At 38.1% G+C, this 8035-nt stretch overlaps 1 pseudogene; it reads right to left on the bottom strand.

The window, feature by feature from the left end:
* Window positions 1-3024: 3024 nt before the first annotated feature.
* LOC138161234 (SUMO-activating enzyme subunit 2 pseudogene) lies at window positions 3025-5036 on the bottom strand (annotated as a pseudogene).
* Between the last annotated feature and the right edge of the window lie 2999 nt (window positions 5037-8035).

Below are 8035 nucleotides of genomic sequence, written 5' to 3'. Positions count from 1 at the left end.
GTGGCCTGTTCTTCACCCACTGCTAAGTCCAGCTCACTGTTAAAAGAAGACACTATACTTAGAAGTACATTGACAGCTAGGTAGCATAGTGGATAGAGTAATGGACGGTCAGGGAGACTATAGGTCAAATCCTGCCTCGGACATTTACAAGTTATATGACCCCAGACAAGTCATTTAATCTCTCCTAGTCAAAGGTTCCCTGTCTGTAAAATGGGGATAATAATAGCACTGTTGTTGTGGAGATCAAATGAAATTATGTTACATAATTTCATTTGATATGATTATATAACATAAAATCTCATTTTATATATGAAATATATATATATATAATCTCATTTGATCTCCAAGTATAATATACATTGCTTTGCAAATCTTAATGCATTATATACATATTGGTTGTCATTATCATTGAAATATTCTATACTTCAAAAGAAGTTAATGTTAGCTTGGGGGTATTAAATAGGGGGGAAAAATCCTTTAAAATGATACTAGAAGTTTTTCTGCTGTGCTATTTGCAAGAGATTCTTTTGGCTATGTCCAAAGGATGAAGATACCAGTTCATCCTCAGCATGGTTGCCATGAACTGAACCTGTGAGAGGTGAAAGACTTTCCTCCCCTTGCTCCCTCTTTCATGACTCCCCCTTCCCAGAAATGGTCTTAAGGGTATTTGTCTCTGTTCTGTTTTCTCTGTCCTCTTCATTTTCAGGTACTGGAGGTGATTCTTGCTGGATTCAGAGTTGGAGCCATGGAGGACTGCAGGCAGGATGGCCCTGAGAAGCCAGGGTGCCTGGGACTTGAACCCAAGGCAGGGTTTGGAACCCCAAGTGTGTTCTACGGAAACTGAGCTAAGCTATGAATTTTATCTCCTTCCCTTCCCCAGACAATGAGGTGGTAGAAGGGGAAGAGAGGGATTATGCCTCCCACATGTCAGGGGAGTAAATTTCTAAATTTGTGTTTGTACTTGTTAATAAATATTTCTATGCAGAAGTTAAAAAAAGATGATACTGAGAAATGTAAAGAATATTATGCAATCACACATACACATATGTTGTGTATATTGTATATACACCTATATATATGCATGTACACACATGTGTTAGTATGCCTATATACCTAAACATATGTGTCTGTTTATACACTTGTGTGTATTCTATAGTATACATTATGTATACATGCACATATATTTACATATATGTATATGTGTGTGTGCATTTATATATATATATTCCTTGAAGATCGTAAGGGAGTCTTCCAGAAAAGTACAGAATTTCTTGAAAGTATTTGGTCTACAATGAAACAAACACATGACTTACTACTTGTTCGTGTGCTGGATGCACATGTTGTAGTAAATGCCTATATGATATTTGCTTGAAGTATTTGATTGCTATGTTCTGCCACATTAACGTAAAAATCGAGACAAGGGGCTTTGAAATATCAGCATGCAACATCCACAGTAGTCACCAGGTGGCAAACTAGTCAAGCTGTTGTCCCAATAAACATGAGGGTACTGAGCCACTCTTTAATAGGTTTCAATATTCCTGATGATCAGTAGAGGGCAAACAAGTCCACACAAGACTGCGCTGCTCCCTTGATTATAGTGGCCCCTGCTTTGGCCTTTTCAGATAAGATGTTACATTTTAATGTCTTGCTGATCAGTGTCCTGATCTAGCGCACCAAATGTAAAATCCTTAGCAAACAACATTTCATCAAAATTGGCCTGTGCCAGGCTGGCCAGGTAGCACAGTGAGTAAGAGCACTGGCCCCAGAGTCGGGATGACCTAGGGATCAAATCTAGGCTCTGATACTTAGCACCACACCCAGAAATCACTGGCCATGTAACCTTGAGCAAGTTACTTAACCCCGATTGCTTAAAAAAAAAATTGGCCTGTGCCCATATCTTCCTTTAAGACTCCTCTCCTCTTGGCTTTCAATGTCTTGTTAAACAGATTATCAAATATCCTGAGGGTGTATGGGGGAACAGGAACTGCAAACTTCACCAGGGGCTGGCCATTGGCTATCTGGTCCCACTTCTACCCCTTGCTTTGCACCTTGTCAGCCTCTTCTCTGTTCAAGCTCCAACAAGCCTAGCAGCTATCTAGCCCTTTGCACAATACCTAATGATTTTTAAATTTTACTTTATATTATTTTGACAATTCTCTTTAAACTCAAGTCATTTCAAGCCCTCTGCATTTCCATTTTCTGTCTGGTGTCTTCCTAGTGGGAAACAACAGGGAAAGAGGTAGAAACTACCCTGGGACGAGAGGAATGAGAAAAAAGATGGGAGTAGATAAACTCTGCCATCCTTTGCTGATTTCTTAGCATACTCCCCAAACTATTTGTCCCAAACCTTCTTAAATGCAAAATAGCACGATTTTTTCTCATATTCCAAGCTAGGGGTTCTTAACCTAGGGTCCATGAACTATTTATTTTTTAGCAAGTATTCAGATATAATTTATTTGGTCCTTTAAAGGTACAGCATAGGAGTATTTGAGTTTTACAAAACATCAAATATAAATAACCTGAAACTGTAGCAATACACAAAAATTTTCTGATGCTGACATACCAGGCAGTACAAGCTGAAAAACTGAGTAAATTAACATTGTTTTACAGTAATGTACATAGTGCCAGTTGATATTTTAAAACAAGTTTCAACACACAGCACTTGAAGCATCTTTGAATCCATCTCAGTTTAGGTGAAGATGTGAAAAACAATTAAATTTGAGCTAAAAATATTTTCCTAGCCAAAAATAAAAGTGTAACATTTATAACCAGAGTATTAATAATTTTAACTAAACTACAGTATTTTTAACTATTGAAGGTGTTTACATAAAAAGTTGTAACATGCACTGTGTATTGTCTTTTATCTAACAACTGTTTAAGCAAATACTTCTCTCCAAGTATTTAAAAACTAAATTCCTACTACATTCAATATAGCATACTAGAATATTTCTAGTGGTTCTATCCAAATGAATGCCTTATCAAGGGGAAAAATACTCATTTTCAAGTCAGTGATGTGATTTTTCCTTTGGAACAAAGGACATAAATAGTCTAGTTCTGGCCATTTAACACAAATGCCCAGATAACATAAGACAGTAAGAAAATGATGAAGTTTATTTTCATTCAGTCTAATGCTATAATATCATCTAGCTCTTCGAACTGTTCTGTACATGGCCTCTTTGCATTGATGTGTTCTTTATCACCCAACTTTCTCTTCCAGGCTGAATCTTCCTCAGTGACATCAGCATTACTTGAAGGGCCTTTTTCATCTGAATCAATGATCAGCACATCATCTTGATCTTGAGCTGTTGTTGTAGATGGCTGTACCCCATCATCACTGCCATTACTGATGTTTTCAGTTGCCTGTTCTGCCTATTTTGGCCCCACTTTTTCAGGGGCATCTCCAACAACTTCAAATGCCACATCTTTTTCCAGATCATCGCTTATGGAGGACATTGATCAATAATGTATAATCCTGTAGGAAATCATCTGCTTGAAGCATGCTGCCATTTCTAATTCCAAATTCTGACTTCTTATGATTATTAGCTTCTAGTTCTCCCTCTTCTGAAAATATGATTACCATCTTCAATCTGTACATGTGGTACTACCATAGCAAATTTTTCTTTCACTATCTTATCCTGTAATGTAAGGACTGTGACTTTTTGGACATTCAATTTCACTGTTACCTCAGGTTTGCTGGCACAAACATAGCAATTAAGGTTGGGAGGATCCAATGCACAAGGCACAAGTAGTTTCTTGGATTTGGCTGTTTGTTTAACATCATTCTACACTGATCTATTTTTCCTGATAAAATTTTCAAACCTTCCAGGACTTTCAGCCTAGCAATCACCTCATTAGTAGTAACTATTGCAGGAATGATATTTCCAATCATAGATTTGATATCAAATGTGCTCTTCATATTCATACTGAAATATGCATCCTGAGATTGCTGCAGATGTAATAAAATCCATTGCTGATGGATCATCTTGTCCCAGATGAGTTCAGCTCCATCACCTTTTTCAGCAAGATGAACTCTCAAAGTTTCAATACTCTTTGAAAAAATACATGTATAGTTCTTGACATCCTGAACTTGTTGGTCTTTTAAACCTAAAGTGGATTCATTTTGTTGATCTGCTGCACTTATTTCTTGACTTTGTACTTCAGTCTAGTCTAATGGCACAGGAGGCTTCCTTTTCCTCCACAGTTTATCCATTGTCAAAAAATATCTTATATCATCCTTGTAAAGCTTGGTGAAGAGTTTAACTGGATCATATCCAGTTGATTTAGCCCATTTCTTAGTGGAAATACCTTTGATATCACCGTCATCATTAGATGATCTTGCTCTGGCTTCAGCTTCTGCTGGTTCCCAAGAAGCTTCAGGATAATCTTTCAAGGGACACTTCCTGAGTAGCATCTTCTTCCCCAAACAATTGGTTGAATAAATATTTTGCCCATATGATACAGTGGATAGGTTCTGAAGGTGTGTTACAAATTGTATATCCAGGGAAAGTTTTCTGGGTTGGTTTAGGATGGCATTCATAACATTCTGTCATACCCTTTCTGATAACTGTTACTTTTCCAAGATAGCCAGCAGTTCCACTGTCTATAAGAAGAACATCAGCAGCCAGACATATCCTATTCACGTGGTCCCCATGCAGCTCTGTTATCTAAAGCATTCATGACCAATGTAAACTGCCGAAAGAATTCCACATTATAATTAGGGTTCGTGATGCTGTTATGGTAGGCTATGATATGAGTTTCTGGATAAAACTGCAATATACTTTCCTTAGCAACCTGTGCTTCGACCTTCCAACATGCTTTTTCTGAAACAAAAACTGCCTGTTGAGGTTGCTGATGTCAACAGTATCCAAATCAATCAGGTCGATTCGCGTGAAGCCGCTGAGCACCAGGTTCTTCAGGAGCTCCCAGTGGATGCCGCCGGCGCGGACCACCAATACACGGCCTGCAGCCACCGCCTTCTCCAGCTCCTTGAGCAGTCCCCGTGACCGCATCATGGCAGTCATCCTCCGCCCCACCCCGGACAGGACCCACTCACGAACACACTGCCCGACCCACGGACACACCGGCTGGCAGAGGGAGGAAGGGAGTACAAAAGCCCTTGAACTATATATATATATATTTAATATTTGGTAGCTGCAATTCAATATAGTTGATTTCCTTCATAATCCAACATTATCCTGAGAAGGGATCCGTAGACGTCACCAGATTGTCATGTACCATCACACATACACACAAATAGTTAAGAATGCATGCTCTTGGCATCTAACCTTGTCTTGTGTTTTATGGAATGAGCTACATAGAGTAGGGATTTTTTTTTTCAATGAATTCAGAAAATTGAGACTATCCAATGTGAACTTCCTCATCTGTCTTCTCTACCTCTTGATATAGTATTCTCTATATCCAAGGATATGCTGGTAAATGTTCAGCAACCTGAAAACCTACAACATTCTTTTAAGTCTAATATACTTTTTTAATGCTTTCTCCATCACTTTCTTTAATCTAAACAATCAGCAAAACAATAAACCAAGCCCTGATTTTTAGCATTTTCCCCTTTGCCAATTTCCAGGGTATAAATGCTTACACTGAAAATGTAGCAATCAGCAGGAGAGTCCATAGATGCTGGCTCAAGCACATCCCTGTATATTCTCATTCTTCCCTTCTTTCTCAGAGAGAGAAAAAGAAAGAGCAAGCAAACTCTCTCCTCTCCCCATCCCATCTTCTTTCACTTCATCTTGGATTTTTGGTTCCACATTACTCCCTCTCTTTCAGCCTTCAAATAGACCCTCTGCTATGACTTCTTCAAATAGGCCTGGTTTTGCCCATTCAGAAAGAAAAAGAAAAAAAAATAGGTTCTTGTGCCAGTTATGATCTTCTTGGAAATGTGACTCTTTGTAATGTCCAAAAGAGACAAATCTAGAAAATCTGTGGCTGTGCTGCACATCAGTTTCTACTGATGGTCCAACCTACATGTTCCTACTGGTAACTAGACAAAAAAAAATAATAAATTTATCTAATATAAACCTATTTTTTCCCCAGTTACTGAAAGATAACATGGGAAAATCAAAGAGTGAATACTCAACTTTTATATTAAAAAATATTTAGAAACCAACTCATTTTTACAGTTTCATTTATTTTAAATAATAATCAATAGTCAATTAATCTGATTCAAATTTTATTAAATGAAGAAGAGGGGAAGATATATGCAGGGTTTTTTCTTCCTTTGCTTCTATGTTTTTGAGGAAAAGTTATAGGAGAAGGAAGAAAAGAGAAAATTTAAGCAGAATAAGAAGGAAAATTAAATTGTAAAGGTAATTATAAGGAGTTAGAACTTCTGAAGGATGCCAAAGATTGGATACAGAGAAAAGAAATTTGAAAGAAATAGAGACAAAATTGAATAACAACTTCCAGGTCTGCTTTAAAGGAGGTACAGGATTAGGGATCTGAAGAGAAGAGTTATTGGTAAGGTAGGTAAGAAAAGGCAAGTAAAATGAATGAGAGATTAGGAATAAAGAGAAAAGGAAGTAAGGTATGACTGCAAAGTTGAAACAAAGGAAAGGAAATTTGGTTTGGTGACCAAGTTGTTCAGAGGTGATAAAAGGCTATTAAGTATAGAGGTGCTTAGAAAGTAAGGAGTAAATGTTCTCAAGTGGATCACAAAAACAAGACTGAGACTCTAAAATCAGTGTGGAGACATTACATTTTTCAGTGATTTGCATTAAGTGTGAGATATTTGTATTTCTGCCTATAATAGTAATGGAATTTAAAGATCCCCCTGTATTGGCTTGATTTTTGGATTGATTGTGTTAAAACCCAGAGCTTGTGAATCCCACTTGTGGGATGGACTTGTTGACATGAAAAGAGAGAGGGCTGAACTGGGAGGAGCTGGTGATGTGAATTTAGAGAGACACAAGAAAAGAGAGAGGCAGAAGAATTTTTTGGAAGCAGCTTGGAGGCAGAGAGATGGAGAGGATTGCTGAGGGCCAGTTTGAATTGTCCAGGACTTTTGAGAGCTGCCACCCAGAGCTGCCAAGGACTGAGGAGACATGGCTGTTATACTGGTACTTTGTCTGTTTTGATGTTGTTTTGCCAGATTTGTCCACTGGTGAAAGACAGTCCTGTTGTTGCAGAGGTTCTGAAACCTTGCTGTTGGTTTAGAGCTCCTGAGACTGTTCTGCAGACAGAGAGTGAATTCTGTCCACTGGTGAAGAACAGTGCTGTTGTTGCAGAGGTCCTAGGTTCTGTTGGTTCAGAAGCCCTGAAGAAGGATTTTCTTGTTGTATGTTTACAGAAATCCTGGAGGAGTGTTTTGCTAATGTTTTCAGGGGTCCTAGGACTTTTCTGCAGACAGAGAATGAATTAATGAAGACACTGGCAATGTATCTTGTGGCCTTGCTAAGCTTTGTCTCCCCAGGAACAAAGGTTGCTGAGAACTTGCCTCAGATCAAGATGAAGAAAAGACCTCTCTCTGGGTATTAAATGCTGTGCTTAAGCTTGTTATAACTCTGGGGTAAATTCAGTTGTGATCCAAGGGTGGGGAACTTTTGAATTTTTTGTGCTCTGTGATTGAACAAATAAATGTACTTTGATTGTATTGAATTGAATTGTACTAAATTGAATGTACTAATTATTGGAAACTAATCTCCATTTGAGAAGAGGGGCTTTGTGATTGACTAAATGAATGTACTGCCTAGGGGTGGAGTAGTATTTAGAAGAGGGACTTTGTGACTGATTAAATGAATGTAATGTCCAGGGGTGGAGTAGTACTTGATTGAATCACACTTGGTGAATGCTGTATTTTGAAGTATGTTATATTTTTATTTTCTGTGTTCTTAATTTGTCACTGAATAAAATGAAGAGCAGCTATGCTGGGGTGCTTGCTGCTACACTATGCTGGTATTTTGAACCTTGGGAATTTGCCTTTGCTTGGCATTACACTGCCACGTCAAGAGTCTGACATCACTGTTCCAAGTATAAGCTGGTCTCCTTCCTAGAAGAAAATATGAAAGAACTAAAAAAA

The sequence above is a fragment of the Petaurus breviceps genome, unplaced genomic scaffold (genome assembly GCF_028583685.1).
Source record: "Petaurus breviceps papuanus isolate PSGF00001 unplaced genomic scaffold, PetGlider_PUasm1.0 184, whole genome shotgun sequence".
Lineage (NCBI taxonomy): Eukaryota > Metazoa > Chordata > Mammalia > Diprotodontia > Petauridae > Petaurus > Petaurus breviceps.
The sequence above is the reverse complement of the archived record's forward strand: the minus strand, read 5'-3'. Positions and strand labels throughout refer to the sequence as shown.